The sequence below is a fragment of the Myotis daubentonii genome, chromosome 15 (genome assembly GCF_963259705.1).
Source record: "Myotis daubentonii chromosome 15, mMyoDau2.1, whole genome shotgun sequence".
NCBI classification, from domain to species: Eukaryota; Metazoa; Chordata; class Mammalia; order Chiroptera; family Vespertilionidae; genus Myotis; species Myotis daubentonii.
The window spans coordinates 28,108,836-28,126,818 of record NC_081854.1 but is presented as its reverse complement, the minus strand read 5'-3'; the positions used below and the strand labels follow the sequence as shown (position 1 = coordinate 28,126,818).

The window sequence follows — 17,983 nt, the reverse complement described above, 5'->3', positions numbered from 1 at the left end:
AAACCCAGCCATCCTGGCACATTGACCTCACACTTCCAGCCTCCAGAACTGTGAGAAAATTACTTTCTGTTATTTAAGCCACCCGATTTGTGGCACTTTGTTATGGCAGCCTGAGCTGACCAAGGAGGCCAGAGAGGGCTTCATGTAGCAGTGGACCTTTGAGCTGCACTTTGAAGGATGAACGGGAACTGGCTAGAAGGATAGGTGGACAGAACGGCAGGTGCAAAGGTGGAGAGGCTATGAGTGCATGGCATGTTCTGGTAACAAAGGACAAGATGTTTGCCCGGCTGGAGTGCAGGGATTGCCAGGGAGGGGCCTAGATAAGGCTGTATCCGAAGATGGAGCTGGGTCTCTGGCCAAGGCCACTCCAGGTGAGGGGAGAACCTACCTCACAGGCTTCTGCCAAGCAGCTTTTAGCAGGCGAGCACTGTGACCCACCCCTGGGGCTACCCCCCACCTTAGTCAGGTGGGTGTGGATTCCCAGCACACGGCTCCAATACTGCCCATACTGAAAACTGCCCCCTCCCATCTCCTCTTGGGCCAGGGGTGTGCACACTGCCAAGTGCCTGGTACATGGCCCATGTAGGCCCAGGCAGCTGCCTCGGGGCTGTTTGAGCAGGAAGTTCCTTGGCCTTATCAGCTCCTCACTTCAAGGGAAGGGAAGGGCCAGAGGAAGGCATGAAGGGGGTCCTCTACTGTGGGGGTCCCTGAGTCTAAGGGTGGTATGAGGGTCTGCTGGGCAGGGACTCGGTGCCCTGGCAGGGCCAGCTCTCATTCAGTGCAAGCAGGAGAACAGTGACACCACTGCTTCCAGCCTTGTCTGGGGGCCCATGGCCCTGCTTCTTTTGGAGGAAGTGTCAGCAATAATTTCAAACCTATACCCCCAATTCATCCCTTCTCTCCATCTCTCCACAGATATCCTAGTTCCAGCCACCATGCTCTCTCGCCTGGACCATTGCAGCAGCCTCTAACCAGTGTCCCCGCAGTCCTCCTTGCCTCCCCCTCCCCCAAGCATCTCCGCAAAGCAGCCTGAGTTACCCGTTGAACATGTGCTGGGATCATGTCACTCACCTACTTCAACTTCCTGTGACCTCCCACTGCATGTGGAAGAAGACGGGAGATGTCTCAACCTGGCCACAAGGCCTGCATAATTTGGCCCTCACCTCTTCTTACTCCTCAGACTCTTCTTGGCTCCCAACTATGCTCTTTGGAGAGCCTAGTGTCTCCCAGCCTCAGGGTGCTTCAGTTTGCTGTGCTGGCTCCCTGGAATGTTCTTCCGAAATGTTGGCATGACTCCTTCTTCCTGTCATTTGAGTCTCCCCTTCTTGAAGAGGCTCCTCTCAGGTATGAATTGCACACTAGCCATCCCCTCCCCCACTCCTTAGGCCATTGTGTGTTTTATTTTCCTCATAGCACCCTCTGGAAAATGGTCTTGTTTACTTCTTTAACTTGTTCCCTGTCTGTTTCCCACACCAGAACGCCAGCGCCACAGACAGGACCTTGTCTGTCCTGTTCCGCCTATTTCCAGAGCTAGAACAGGCCTTGGCATATGGTAGAGCCTCAAATATTTGTTGACTGGACAGGAATGGATTCTATTCAAGAAAACCCTTACCCGGCCATCCTCCCAGAACTCAGCTTCTTCCCAAGCCTAGGAGGGGTGCTCAAGGGTGGCCCCAAAGGATGCTGGGGAACACCCAACCGTCTGGGTATCAGGAGCCTCTGAAGCCTCTGCCAGGGCCTGGAGGGTCAGTGCCTCCTGGCTAACTGGAAAGAAGCCCCTCAGGCAGATGCAGACCCCTGGGGCTTGGCTGAGCAGAAAGTGCCTTTGTCAGGAGGAAGCGGGCCTCTTTCTCTGGAGAGGGGCAGCCCAGCCAGGACACAAGGCTAGGTGAGTGGAGGCCTCCTGGATGGGGCTCGTTTGTGTGGCGACAACTTCTCAGCCAGCCAAGACAGCCCTGGAACCCCCTCTCCTCCCACTTTGGCTCCAGAGCATCCCTATCTGTAGGGCACTGCTGGGAGGGTGCCCAGGAGAGCAAGACTTAGTCCTTGGACACGAGGCATCAGATCCACCTGGGAGAACAGGCCTGCCTCCTGCAGGCTCACGTGGGAGGCAGTGGCCGCCCCAGCATGTAGACCTCACAACCCTACTGCTCAAGAGGTGGGGCCGAGCTCCTGGCCCACTTTTGTGCACCAACCATTTGGATCCCATTCCTTCTCTTTGCTGATTCCAAGGATTTATGCCTCAAGGTGCATCTTAAAAAACAACAAACAAATAAAACTTAAAGAAGGCAAGAAACCAAATTGCAAATCAAAGCAAGAGTCTTTGGGTGCTGGCTCATAGAGGGCTCAGTTCTAGCCCTCTTTCCTTGTGACTGTACTGTTCCCCGGTCTCATGCCCACCACACTGTGTGTAAAACATCCCCTGAGTGCAGACACCGGAGCTACAGGAGAAACAAGCTGCCCACAGCGGGCTGCCTATGTTTCCAGACTCCTATCCGTTCCAGCCAGTTTGATTCCTCCCAAAGGAAACTGATATCAGGTCCCGCTATGGCCTGTGCTAATAGACTGTCTGCTTATGGAGTTAACAAGCAGAATTGCTAATGTGCCATTCTTGACTTCCAGGATAAAGCCTTAACGGAAAAAAAGGCAACTTGCAGAACAATATGCAGCTCCCACTTTTTGAGAACCGATTTTTAAAATATATCTTATGGGTGTATAGAAAAAAGTTAGGAGGAATACACACCGAACTGTGAACAATGGCGCTGCCCTGGTAGGAAGGCAGAAAACTTGCACTTTAAGTGTATACACTTACGTATATTGCACTTTTCTTTTTAATCCTCACCCGAGGATATGTTTTTATTGATTTTAAGAGAGAGAGGATGGGAGAGAGAAACATCTATCAGTTGCCTCCTGCATGTGCCCTGACTGGGGATCAAACCCAAAACCTAGGTATGTGCCCTGACCTGCAATTGAACCCATAACCCTTTGGTGTACGGGACAAGGCTCCAACCAATTGAGCACCCGGCTAGGGCGTATATTGGACTTTTTAAACAGACAAGTATGTGTTTATTACTTTTATAGCTTTATAAACTATAAAAATATTTTAAATCACATTAAATTTATAGTTTTATAATTTTTATAGTTTTATAAACTATAAAATGCTTTAAAGTCACCTTAATGTACTCTACAAATATATAATGTTACAATAGATTCCATAGCTTTGTAAATAACTTCAAAATACTTTTTAATGGCCATATTTTTTAAATTAAAAAATCTGGAAACATGGTCTAAGAATGAATAGTTTTCTGATTTGTGAATTTGAATTTGCTCATATGGGAACCATACCTAGTTATAGACACTAAATCACATTCTGTTCTACAGATAACAAGTCATCTTTATTTTAAATGAGAAAAGCTCATTTATTTATATATAAAGAACTACAAATCAATGTGAAAAAGAATCATAATTCAAAAGAAAGTGGGTGTACACAGTTTATTTTAACCAATAGTAAATGCAAATGATTTTAAACATGTTTAAAAGTGCTAAGACTCTGAATAAAAGATATGCAAATTAAAACTAAACTAATATGACAGGTCAAGTTGAAAACCTTTGATAATGTGCCATCCTGATAAATAGGTACAGCAAACAGGTAGGGTATACTGAAGCATCCTCTTTGGAGGGCATTTTAGCAATACCTGTCTAATTTAAAGGTGGATTTGCCTTTCACCAGAAATTCCATTTATAGAAATTTAATCCCAGAAGCTCTCATATGTACATGGAGGGGTCCATACAGGGATATTGACCAGAACATTGTTTATAATTGCAAAAGACTGGAAACAATGGAATGTCTGTCTATTAATAGAAGACTAGTTAAATAACCATGAGATAGTTGGTTAATAATCCTCTGTGTTCCTGTTAAACAGGAGGGGGAAAATCTGTGTGAACACATATGAAAAGAGCTCCGATACACACACACACACACACACACACACACACACACACACACACACACACATACAGTGCAGAGTACTTTTCCACTTCTGTAACAAGGGGGAGGCTCTACCTACATGCTTATCTCTGCCTAGAACATCTCAGAGGGACACATAAACAGGGAAACTAGAGGACTTGGGTCAGAAAATCTTATTATAGCTCTGGCTGGTTAGCTCAGTTGGATGGAGTGTCATCCTGATACGGCAAGGTTGCAGATTCGATCCCCAGTCAGGGCACATGCAGGAATCAACCAATGGCTGCATGAATGAGTGGAACAACAAATCGATGTTTCTTTCTCTCACTCCCTCTCTCTCCAAAATCAATCAATAAATACAATTTTTATAAAATTTTAAATTATACATTAAGATAAATTAAAAGGATTAAACAATAATTAAATAAGGAATTGGGGATTGCTCCAAAAATTCCAAAACATATGATTGCTAAATATACCCTGAAAACACTAGCCTTAGGATGAGAAGGGAGTTTAGTTTTTATATAATTAAACAGAATTAAATAATCATAAAAACCCAAACAACACTGTGTTTTTTCATTGTTATCTCCAATAAAATTTACAGTTCCTGTAAAACTCTTATACAACATGAGCCCATTTCCCTCAAATATGGAACTGAGTTTCCTGTCCATATTGATTTAGCAGTTCAGGGACTTCGGGCAGGGCAGGGTTATCCCCTTTCACATCCCTCCAATTGGTTCCGTCTCTACCATTTTCAGTCAAAATTCCAAAGGTCACTTGGAAAGCACATAACCCACTAAGCTGCCAGACACTCCCTTTTGGCTAGATAACCCCCCACGGCCCAGATCCCAGTGCAGAGTCCTGGGAACCAGGGAAGCGCTGTTATAAAACCCTTGTCTACTTGGCCAGCAATTGGAGGTGATGCTGAACAAATTGAGAGTTTCAGCAAGCATATCTTTAGAATCCAATTTTTATTATAATTGATTAGAAAATCTAGCTTACATTCCACATGCAGTCACCTAATCATCGCCAAGGTGTAATAACAGTTAAACGAAAACCAGTATGAGTCATGCTCCTATAAAACTGTCTGCTTACAGAGCTTGGCTTTCTCTGAACGGGGGAAACTTGAAGTCAGGCAGCAGAGGAAGGGGTTGTCCTGGCCTCTTGCTGGGAGAGATTATTACGAGAAAAGCAGGTCACACGGGATCTGCCCAGTGGCTCATGGACATGGAGTGAGCACATTGATTGAAGTCTTTGGTTGCCCGGCACCATTTGAACACCCTCCCACCGTCCAGGGATGTCCCCCCAGAACACTCTCTCACAGCCTCCCTCCCAGCTGGGATGAGGCCTGGGTGAGAGACTTGAGGATCTGACACACGCACTGGTGAGAGCCATCAGGGCATGAGCGAGAGAGGCGAAGGGCAGGTCAGTGTCCGGGGTGCTGTGAGCATTGTAAGCAGCCACATAGCCTCCACGTGGATGCTCTGTCCTCCTAGGAACTTTGCTGACTTCCTAACATCCTCGTGAGCTCTTCTTCAACTTAATTCTCTGTAGTTAGAGTGGATTTTGTCGGTTATGCCTACCTGGGATAGGCCTTTGACTTGGATGACTAATGAGAACTAGTCACAGATAAAAGTCACAGATGACTCCTTCCATCTTCTCTCTGCAGCTACGGCCTTGGTCCTGATTCCTTACCTTCTTTGCAAGCCAGGTCTCTTAGCCAGATTGAAAGAAAACAGGCTGTGGAGTGAGCTACCCATCTGAATACCATTCATGCCCAGTGGCTTTGATCTGTAGCTTCACCTCTCGCGCTCAGTTTACTCATCTGTAAAACGGGTTTAATAAGGCCACCTTCCCCACAGAGGAGTTGTGAGGAGTAAATAGAATAACCCATTAATAGCACTTGGATACATGTTGAGGATTAGTTCTCCCAATAAAGAAACAAAGTAAGACTAATGTGGGGAGTTAGAAAATTCCTTATTGTATGGAATAAAAATAAAAACCCCATTAACAACAGCATCAAGGAATCCTAGCTATTTTCTTTCTGGCCATAGACTTCTTTAGAATAAATCCATAAATATCTAATAATAAATCCAACCATAAACTCTAGACAAAAATCTTAAAATCAGCTACCTGGAGATACTGTAGAATGAAAAACAAGCAGGCAGATACTGGTGGGAAGTTGACATTTGGAAGAAAAGGACATCGCAGAGTAAATTTCTTTCTTCTGAAGTAGCATTTAGCCCGAAGGCAGGCCCCAGTCTGTGCATGTAGGACAGCTAAAATTCTGGCAGAAAAATCTGCAATACTATTATTGGCTTGATGAACCAGAGGACACAGCTCAGGGCAACCACAGTCACTGGAAAGTGGGGAGGGGAATCCAAGAAAGGAGACAGGAGCCCAAGCAATATAAATGAACTTATGTAGTTGCAAGCTTTCTACAATTTATGTGAAGTGTTGCAATACAAACTCTTAGCAGTATGAAAAGTTATGGATGTATATTGTAACCCTGGGGCAATAAAATATAAGGCAAAGAGATAGCTACAAAGCCAATAGAAAAATTAAATTGAATCATAAAACATTCAGTTAATTAAAAGGAAGAAAGAGAAGCAGAAAAAATAACAGAAGGGAAAAACAAGTACAGTGGGGTCTTGACTTGCGAGTTTAATTTGTTCTGAGACCAAGCTCATTAAGGAGCTCATTAACTCAAATTACGAGAGACAGCTGGTAACTCAAAAAACTCCTTAGTCGAGACACTCGTAAGTCAAGGCCCCACTGTAGTAATATTATAGGCTTAAATCTAACTATATAAATAATTATATTAAATGAAAAGGACTCATATTCTAATTGGAGGAAGAGGTTGACAGAATGGATAAAAATGCAAGGCCCAGCCCTGGCCAGTGTGGCTCAGTTGGGTGGAACATCGTCTCGTACACTGAAAGGTTGTGGGTTGGATTCCCAGTCAGGCACATATCTAGGTTTCGGGTTTGATCCCTGGTCAGGGCACCTACAGGAAGGCAACTGACTGATGTTTCTTTCTCATGTCTTTCTCACGTCGATGCTCCCTCTCTCTCTTCCCTGCTCTCTAAAATCAATAAGCATGTCCTTGGGTGAGGATTTAAAAAAATGCAAGGCCCAATTATATGCTGTCTCCTCAGTAGATGAGAAAAGGTATATGATGTAAACCTTAAGCATAAGAAGGCTAGAGTGGCGATAAAAATATCAGTAAAATAGTATTCAAGGGGAAGAGTCTGACTGGAAAAGAGGATGTTTCATAATGATAAAAAGAGACAGTACATTATGAAGATATAATAATCATAAATGTGCATGCACCTAATAATATATAAAGAAAAACTGATAGAACAAAACTGGAAGTTGAGAGCATGAGATTTATTTTAATTTTAATTACTTCTTATGGTTTAAATTTTAATCCAATGCCTGTTCTATCGTCATCATCATCATCATCACATCAACAAAAGAATGGAAATGATGTTTGAGCCAAGTCGTCAAAGACGAATCAAAGTTTCCAGAGAAACGAGAAGGGAAGACATTCCAGACAAAGGTCACATGTGTGCAGAGGCATTGAAGTGCCTGGTGTGTTCAGGACTGTAGACCTTGGGCATGCCTCAACTCCAGGGTTGGGTTGCACTACTGAGGAGGGATAGGAGGTAACAGCAGACGAGTAGAAGTGAGACTTAAAAGAGCCTTATAAATTTGCTAAGAAGTTTTAACTTTATCATGATGGACATGAATAGTGATTGAAATGTTTTTCAAGCCGAAACCGGTTTGGCTCAGTGGATAGAGCGTCGGCCTGCGGACTCAAGGGTCCCGGGTTCGATTCCGGTCAGGGGCATGTGCCTGGGTTGCGGGCACATCCCCAGTGGGAGATGTGCAGGAGGCAGCTGATCGATGTTTCTCTCTCATCGATGTTTCTAACTCTCTATCTCTCTCCCTTCCTCTCTGTAAAAAATCAATAAAATATATTAAAAAAAAAAAAAGAAATGTTTTTCAAAAGGAAGAGATAAGGTCATGTTTGGGCTTTGGAGAGCTGATCCTGACTTCAAGTTCGATAAGGTTTTGAGGAGACGAGAGTGACTTCTGGAAGAGGCTTCAGTAGGTAGATTAGAAATGCTGGATGCTGACCTGGACGAGTAGAACAGGGACAGAGAAGGAGGCATGGTTTTAAAAGGTCCCAGAGGAAGCACTATAGTGAGAACCTGGCAACTCCGAGTCCAGGTGATGACACAGCTGACATCTATGAACTCTCAAAGTGGAGTTGATGAAACCGCTTGGTGAGTGCTACTTTATTACCGTCTCCCATAGAACAATGATAGAAGCATAATAATATCTACCATTTAAAAGTTCATTTTATTCAATGCAATCCCTGTAAGAAACTCAGCGGGCTACTTTGTAGAAATTGACATACTGACCCTAAATTCATAAGAAATTCAAGGAACCCAGAATAGCAAACACTTTCTGCTTTCAAAACCTTCTACAAATGAAAAGTAATTGAGACCGTGTGATCCTGGTATCGGATAGATATATGGATCAACGGAATGAAATTGGTGGCCAGAAGCAAAGCTTTATATCTGTGGCACTTCGGTGTTTTTGAGAAGAGTGCCAAGACTATGCAGTGGGGGAAAGAACAGTCTCTTCAATAGATGGTGCTGGGACAAGTGGATATTTATATGCAAAAGAATGAAGTTGGACCCCTATCTCATATCATATACAAATATTAACTCAAAAAGGATCAAAGACTTAAATATAAGACCTGGAACCATAAAACATTTAAAAGTGCCCTGGCCGGCGTGGCTAAGTGGTTGCAGGGGTGGGCAAACTTTTTGACTCGAGGGCCACAATGGGTTCTTAAACTGGACCGGAGGGCCGGAACAAAAGCACGGATGGAGTGTTTGTGTGAACTAATACATGTTAACACTGCTGCTGGTGAAGGAGCGGAGGGGAGAGCAAGAGAACCCTCTGCTCTTTTGGCTCCGCGGGCCGGATAGAACAGCCGAACGGGCCGGATTTGGCCCGCGGGCCGTAGTTTGCCCACGGCTGGTTAGAGTGTCAGCCTGTGCACTGAAGAGTCATGGGTTCAATTCTGGTCAAGAGCATGTACCTGGATTGTAAATTCAATCCCTGGCCCCGGTTGGGGCGCATGCAAGAGGCAACCAATCAATGTGTCTCTCTCACATCGATGTTTTTTTCTCTCTCCCCTCCCTCGCACTCTCTCTAAAAATCAATGGAAAAAATATCCTCTGGTGATGATTAAAAAGCAAACAAACAACCCCGCCAAAAAAACCGCTAGAAGAAAACATAGGCAGTAAATTCTTTGACATCGGTCTTAGCAATGATTTTTTTATTGTGTTTTTTAAAAAATATATTTTATTGACTTTTTACAGAGAGGAGGGAAAAGGATAGAGAGTTAGAAACATCTATGAGAAAGAAACATCATCAGCTGCCTCCTGCACACCCCCTACTGGGGATATGCCCGCAACCAAGGTACATGCCCTTGACCAGAATCGAACCCGGGACCCTTCAGTCTACAGGCTGACGCTCTATCCACTGAGCCAAACCAGTTAGGGCAGCAATGATTTTTTTTAGATGTGTCTCCTCAGACAAGAACAACAAAAGCAAAAATAAATAAATAGTACTATATCAAACTAAAAAGTAAAGGAAATCATCAACAAAATGAAAAGTCAACCTACTGAATGGGAAAATACACTTGAAAATGATATATGTGAAAGGGTTTAACATCTATAATATATAAAAGACTCACACAACTCAACATCAAGAAATAAAATAATCCATTTTATTTCTTTTAAATTACATATGTAAGTGAAATGAAATGCTTGTCTTTTTCTGTCTGACTTATTTTACTTAACATGCCATCCCTGGGATGTAAGCACAGGGAATATGGTCACTATCTTAATAACTTTGTATAGTGGCAGATGATTACAAGACTTATTGGGGTATCACATTATAAGGTATATAAATGTTGAATCACTATGTTGTACAACTGAAACTAATATAATATTACATACCAACTATAATTTAATAAAAATTACAAAAATTAAAAGAAAACAATCCAATTAAATATGAGCAGAGGAAACCAACAAAATGACCAGGGACATGAATAGACATTTCTCCAAAGAAGAAACATAGGGGTAAATCTTTGTGACCTTTGATTAGGCAATGATTTCTTAAATATGATACCAAAAGCACAAGCAACAAAGGAAAAATGGATAAATTTGACTTTTTCAAAATTTAAAAGTTTTGTTCTTCAAATAATGCTATTAAGAAAGTGAAAGGACAACCTACAAAATGGTAGAAAATATTTGCAAATCATATTGGATAAGGGGCTTGTATCTAGAATATATAAAAATTTCTTATAACCCAACAATGAAATTAATTCTATTAAAATGGGCTAAGGACCTAAATAAACATTTCTCCAAAGAGGCTATACAAATGGCCAATGAGTACATGAAAAGATGCTCAACATCAGTAATCACCAGAGATATACAAAACCATAATGAGATACCACATCACACCCACAAGAATGGCTATAATAAAAAAGACATGATAAATATTGTGAGGATGTTGAGAAATTGGAACACTCATGCACTTCTGGTGGGAATGTAAAATGGTACAGCCACTTTGGAAAACAGTCTGGCAATTCCTCAAGAAATTAAACATAGGTCAACAATTCCACACTTTGGTATATACAAAAGAGAAATGAAAACATAAGTCCACACAAAAACTTATACATGAATGTTTACAATAGCATTATTTATGGTAACCAAAAGGTGGTACCAACCCAAATGCTTGCCACATGCAGAATGGATAAATACTAGTAGAATGTGGTGTATCCATAAATGGGATATCATTTGGCCATAAAAAGGAATGGAGTACTGATACATGTTACAATACAGATGAACCTTGAAAACATGCCAAGTGAAAGAAGCCAGTTACAAAAATGACATATGTGATTCCACTTATATGAAGTGCCTGAATAGGCACATCTATGGAGACATAAAGTGGATCAATGGTTGGCTAGGACTGGGGGCATTGGAGGATGAGGGGTAACTAAAGGGTACATGGCCATTTAAAAATATATATATTTTTTCATTGATTTCAGAGAGGAAGGGAGAGGGAGAAAGAGACATAGAAACATCAATAATGACAGAGAATCATTGATCAGCTGCCTCCTGCACCACCCCTACTGGGGATTGAGCCTGCAACCTGGGCATGTGCCCGGACCAGGAATTGAACTATAACCTCCTGATTCATAGGTTGATGCTCAACCACTTACCCACGCTGGCCAGGTGGTACATGTTTTTTTTTGAGAGTGAAGATAATGCTCTGAATTGATTTTGATGATGGCTGTATAACTGTGAATATGCAAAAAAAATCGTTAAACTGTATACTTTAAATGTATGAATCGTATGATATAGGAATTATATCTCAATAAAGCAGTTACCAATAAAATTACAAAACAAGAAAAAACTTTCATTTTATTTTTAATTTTTTAAATTGTGCAGCTAATCTTACCTAATAATAGACAAACATGGTAATTGACCATACCTTCACTACACCTCCCATTGGCTAATCAGCGAGATATGCAAATTAACCGCCAACTAAGATGGCGGCCGGCAGCCACGGAGCTGCAGCGAGCAGGAGGCTTGCTTACTCCAGTGATGGAGGAAGCCAAGGTTCCTTGCCTGCCGCGGCCTGCTCTAAGCTACACTGAAAGCAACAAAGTTTCAATTATAGAAGGTAAATAAACCCCAGATACCTGCTTTCAGCTGGCCGTGGCCACGGAGCTGGAGCCGGAGCCTTGGATTGCCCCTGGCGATGGAGGAAGCCAAGTCCTGGCTGGCTCTGAACTCCACTCCAGGTTACAAAGTTTCAATTATAGAAGGTAAATAAATCCCAGGAAAAAAAAAGAAAAAAAGGAGAGGCTGGGAGCTTCCATCGCCGGGGAGGCTTGTCCAGCCTGAAAATGGCCCTCAGCCCCTCACCCAGACTGGCCAGGCACCCAGTGGGGACCCCCACCCTAAAGGGTCTGTGGCCAGCCTGAAAACAGCCATCAGCCCCTCACCCAGGCTGGCCAAACCTCCATGGGGTGAGGGTCCCCACTGGGGGGCGAGGGGGGCTTGACCAGCCTGCAAACAGCTATTAACCCCTCACCCAGGCTGTCTAGGCACCCCAGTGGCACCCCAGTGGGGACCCCCACCCTGAAGGGCAAACCAGCCGGCCCCCACCCATGCACCAGGCCTCTATCCTATATAATACAAGGATAATATGCAAACTGACTCTAACAGCAGAAAGACTGGGAATGACTGGTGATTATGACACACACTGACCACCAGGGGGTAGATGCTCAATGCAGGAGCTGCCCTCTGGTGGTCAGTGCACTCCCACAGGGGGAGCTCTGCTCAGCCACAAGTCAGGCTGATGGCTGCCAGTACAGCGGTGGTGGCAGGAGCCTCTCCCGCCTCCTCAGCAGCGCTAAGGATGTCCGACTGCAGTTTAGGCCTGCTCCCCGCTGGCAAGTGGACATCCCCTGAGGGCTGCCAGGCTGCCAGAGGGATGTCTGATTGCCAGCTTAGGCCCAATACCCTGGGAAACAGGCCTAAGCCAGCAGGTGGTCATCCCTTGAGGGGTCCCAGACTGCGAGAGGTCACAGGCCAGGCTGAGGGACCCTCCCCCCCCCCAGTGCACAAATTTTTGTGCACCGGGCCTCTAGTATATGTATATTTTGCTTTTAAGAAATCCAAAATATAGCAAGGTGTAGAGGGAAAAGTTTAAATTACCATGTTATTCCAAACCTCTAATTCTACTGCAGTCCTGAGAGGAAGTCATTGTTATCAGTTTAGTGTAAATCTTTCTTCACACCTTTGTCTGCATTTGCATATGTATGAACATAAACAAGATGTAGATACATAATTTAGTCATGTAATTTAAATAAATAAGAGGGCTTCATGCTGTATTATATGTATTGTTTTCCTGCTTACTTTTTTCACTTAACATTGTGTTTTTGAAAGTCTGTCCATATCATTATATATGAATCTCCCTTTAAAAAATACTGCATAGTATTCACATAGTAATGCATTAGTAAAGATGTATGTAGGCTGAATACATAATGGTGGAATTGTTGGACCAAAGTATATGGGATTTAAATTTGACAGATACTGCAAATTGTCCTTATAAGGCTGTACAATTGCACACACCCACCAATAGTGAATGCATATTCTCTTCCTACACCCATGCAAACAATGGACATCATTAGCTCTTTTAAATCTTGTTTGTTTGGTATCTCATTGTTTTAACTTTTATTTGCTTGATTACATATAAGGTTAGTGAATTTGAAATGCCTTAATGTTTTCATCCTGAGTTATATTTCTTAGGATATCTGATATATATGTATATATTCCTTTTAAAAACTTTTAATCCTTTACATTTATTCTTTGATTTTGTTTTGTTCATATCTTTTGTAAACAGCAAGTAGCTAGATTTTCTTGCTGTAATACTGATAGATTGACATGATGTGAGAGCTAGAAAAAAGGAAACTTACAAAACTTAACAAAGGGTTGTTTAACAACAAAACAACAAATCACTAAGACTAATATTGTTTAAAAGTCTGTCTGTCAATTATCTTTGTTTAACATATTATCATGTTTTGCTGTAGAATTCAAGTTTGAATGTTTTAGTTTTATTGTAGATATTTCCCCTTGGTTATTATGGTGTTTTTAAAATATGTCCATAAATTCCTTGACTCTTCTCTCCCAAAAGATGGAGCTCAATTCTCCTCCTCTGGAATATGAGCGGCCTTAGTGACTCACATCTAACAAACAGAATAAAGTGATGCTGTGTGACTTCCAGCTTCTACTTGGCTCCTTTTCTGTTGGGATGCTTCCCTTGGAACCCAGCCACCATGTTGTGAGGAAGCCCAGTCCACATCGAGAGGAAAGGAGGCCCCCAGTCAACAGCCAGCTCCGACTGCCAGACACGCGAGGGAGCCAGCTTTTGAGTCTTCCAACCCAAGCCGCAAACATCAGGAGCAAAGACAGGCCGTCTCCACTGGACTCTGTCGCAGTTCCTCCCCCATGGAATCCATGAGCAAAATCAATGGTTGTTTTATGCCACTGATTTTGTGGTAATTAATTATGCAGTCATAGTAACTGGTATATGTATTAATAAAGATAATTTTAGACATATTTCCTAACACCTTCTTATCAGGATGGAGAAGAGAAGACAGCCTTACTCAGATAGTTTATTATGTTTTTCTAGTAATTCACGCTTCCACTTTCCTTGATGAGATAGGTTTACAACAATTTATATCATCTTCTTTGGGATTTTCTATTTCTAAATGGAGTTCTTTCTTTCTTTCTTTTCTCTTTTTAAAAAATATTTTACTTTATTTGAGTTAATAGGGTTCTTTTTGTTACATTTTTATCCCTACAGGAATTAAAATACATAGAATTTATACATCATCTATTCTTCTAGGGTTATGCTTACCTTTTTTTAACACTCATTTTTCTGTTAATATCCAGAGGTAATTGGTTTCTGTTTCAGTAGCCACGCCCCTGAACAAGACCAAGAACATCTTGGGCTTTCATTCCCCTTCTCCCTCTCTTCTCTACCATCTCTCAAGTTCACACACTTGAACTTGAATTTCAGATTACCTTAAAAAATAGCCAGCAATTATTATAAGTGCACCCTTTGGCCCCATTTCTTTGCTAGTCATTGTTTTTAGTATCACATATCTTTCTCATGGACTCATTTTCCAACTTGCTGGAATTCATGTTGTATAAAATTTTCAGAGATGTCTGTAGTGTAAACTTTATGAATCTTTGAATGACTGAAAATGTCTTTATTTTATGCTTTCCATTGAATGTAGCTTGACTTGGTATATATTTCTGAATTCAAAAATTAGATTTCTTTTAGAATTTATATGGCATTCCATTGTCTTCTAGAATCTGGTGATGCTGATGAGAGAGATGATGCTAATGTGATTGTCATTCCTTTGTGGGTAATCTGGTTCTCTCTCTCTTTTTCTCTTTGAAGATTTTCTTTTTATATTTGATATTCTGAAATCTTTTTTTTTTTTTAATGAGTTACCATTTCTTTCTTTTTTCTTTTTTTTCACTCATTCTTTTTCTTTTTTCAAAAATATATTTTATTGATTTTTTTTTTTTTTTTACAGAGAGGAAGGGAGAGAGATAGAGAGTCAGAAACATCGATGAGAGAGAAACATCGATCGGCTGCCTCCTGCACACCCCCCACTGGGGACGTGCCCACAACCAAGGTACGTGCTGCAACCAAGTTACATGCCCCCGACCAGAATCGAACCCGGACCCTTCAGTCCGCAAGCCGATGCTCTATCCACTGAGCCAAACCGGTCACGGCAGTATTCTGAAATCTTGTGAGAGGCCCCTTTTCATCACTCTTCTTAATAATCTAAGGGCCACTTTATTTCACTTTGTAAATGTTCCTCTCTCAATCTTTCTCTCCTCCTGCTTCCCTTCCTGTCTCTTAACTTTCCCAGCACCCCTAACTCTGCTCCTACTGGATAGGACCCCTCCACCTTCCTACCATCTAATCTACAGACGCCCTACATCTGCACCATCTTCTCCATGCTCCCTTCTATTGTGACGAGGAAGGTGGCCCTTCTCCTGCCCCAGGTCAAGCCCTTTTCTCACGCTCTGAACCCAGTCCTCGCACCATCTCATGGCCCCACGCCATCAGCATTTGCCAGGCCCAGATATCACCTACTTAAAAAACAAAACCTCTCTCTCTCTCTCTCTCTCTCTCTCTCTCTCTCTCTCTCTTCCACACCCTTTCTACCCACCTCCCTATATCTCAACTCTGCATTCACAACTTCACAACTGACTTTCTTGGCAGATTTGTCTCCTCTTCCTCGCCTTTCATTAATTTTCCAACTCAGTCCAACCTACTCCCCACACCGGGCACGTCACTGAAACTGCTCCTGTAAGGTGCCTTCCGGGCTCCCAGATTCAACAGTCAGCCCTCAGTCCTCACCTCACTCTCCTTCTGGGCAGTATTTCACGCTCTCTCCTTGTTCAAATACTTTATTCTCTTGGCCTCAACCCACTGCTTCTCAGACACCTCTATCGGCTCCTCCTCTCTCAGGTGCAGGCCTCAGTCACCTTCTTTTCTCTTTACACTCTTTTCCTGCGGATGGCATTTTCTCCCCTGGCTTTGAATACCATCTATTTGCTGTTAGTTCCAAATCTGCTGCCAAGTCTGAGCATCTACCATCTCACCTCCTCGGGCTGTTTCTCGGGCACCTCAGAGCTGCCACGTCTAAGACATCTTTTGTTTTTGCTGAATTGCCCTCCCAATCTGCTCTCCTCTCCAGCGATTAGACCAGAATCCCAGGGGTCAATCTCTATGGCTCCTTCGCTCTCAGTGCTCCACGTGTAATCTCTTACATAATCTATTGACTATATTAACCCTTCATTATGACTCAAGTGTATCTATCAACCTCTCCTATGCCCATGCCAGTGCCTGGGCCCACACCACCACTGTTTCTCACCCGGACCACATTCTTCATGATATTCATCATTATTCATGTTAAGAGGCTAAAGCAAAGACACTTAAGCCTCGCTCCATTTTGAAGGGAAATAGCCAGTTGAGGAGATGGACGACGGTGCAAGGTGCCCAATGAGACAGCGAATTGGGTGCATTCTGTGACATGACAAAGGATATTTAGTTTTCTGACTTAGGACTGAAGGGCGTGGCGGGGGAGGGGGCGAGAGATCTGTAGTGGGAAAGTACCACACACACAGCAATGACAGGTTAAAACCCACCATACACAAAATCCTCAACTTTGGAAGAAAAACACAACCCAATGAAAAATGGAAAAGGAACTTAATAGGCTTTCACAGGAAGAGAAATCCAAAAAGCCAAGAAACTTGTGAAAAAACAGGTATTTCTCCTTTTTAAAAATCATCAGAGCCCGGCCAACATGGCTCATTGGTTGAGCATCCTATGAACTAGGAGGTCCTGTCAACCTATGAATCAGGAGGTCTCTGTTTGATTCCTGGTTAGGGCACATGCCTAGGTTTCGGACTTGATCGCCAGTGGGGGTGTGCAGGAGCCACCGATCAATGATTTTCTCTCATCATTGATGTTTCTCTCTCTCCCCCTCCCTCTTCCTCTCTGAAATCAATAAAAACATAGTATAAAAATAATCAAAGCACATGTTTCCCTTGACCCAGAATTGAAACTATGGAGAATATTATCTTGTAGATATAAACTTACCAGCCTATCAGTATAGTTTTACCCCAGGATGGCATTTTTGCAGTGTTTTCAATGGCAAAAGTCAGAGGGGAGAGCAGAAAAGACTGGAAGAGGATGGGAAATTGTTCACGATATCATGTTAAGTAAGACAGGAGGATTCCAAGTCCTACCAATATCACTACTGCAACTCTGTAAACATGAACTGAGTGCATGGACAAGGACCAGCGGTACAATGGGTACACACTGGGAGAAAGAGCTGATGGAATTGTGGGGGATTTTTGCCACCATTTTAACATTGTTTTGCCAATAATGTAACTTTATAAAGCATGAATGGTGAGTCCTGGAAGAGGTGATTGTTTGTGGGGTGGAGGTTAAGTTGCCTTGAAGGCCACTTTAAGGTTTTCAGGCTACTTTTTGGGAAACCAGGAGTTGTGGGTGGGTTTGGGGCTTGCTTAGCTGAAGAGCAGTGAGTGGGCTGGTCTTGGGGCTCAGGAGGGCTGGACATGGGTATGGAGTGAGGGGTGAGGGGGAGACTGGAAGTGAGGAAGTTGCTGCCACACGACAGGTAAGGCTGGACAAGGATCAGATCTGAGGCAGCTGAGAGTGAAGGGAGGAGGCAGATTCAGAGAGCAGTTCAGAAGAAGAAACCAGCCACTGGGTGAGTGAAGAGGAGGAGGAGCCAAGGTGATCCGAGAGGGCAGGCGGGCAGCATGGCAGCTGCTCACCTGGGCAGGGAAAGCCATGGAGGTCAGG

The 17,983-nt window shown here is 43.0% G+C and overlaps 1 protein-coding gene and 1 long non-coding RNA gene across 7 annotated transcripts in view; one reads left to right on the top strand and one right to left on the bottom strand.

The window, feature by feature from the left end:
- LOC132217058 (xaa-Pro dipeptidase) overlaps positions 1-17,983 on the bottom strand; it is a 467,255-nt gene that overhangs the window by 277,032 nt on the left and 172,240 nt on the right. The gene's annotated exons all lie outside the window — the stretch shown is intronic.
- On the top strand, positions 161-14,099 carry LOC132217054 (uncharacterized). 2 transcript variants are annotated; one of them, XR_009448847.1, is made up of 3 exons: positions 161-371; positions 916-1,344; positions 13,757-14,099. It is a non-coding gene; the product is annotated as an uncharacterized LOC132217054 (long non-coding RNA). The 2 variants fall into 2 exon arrangements; XR_009448846.1 differs by lacking the exon at positions 13,757-14,099 and adding an exon at positions 1,477-6,596.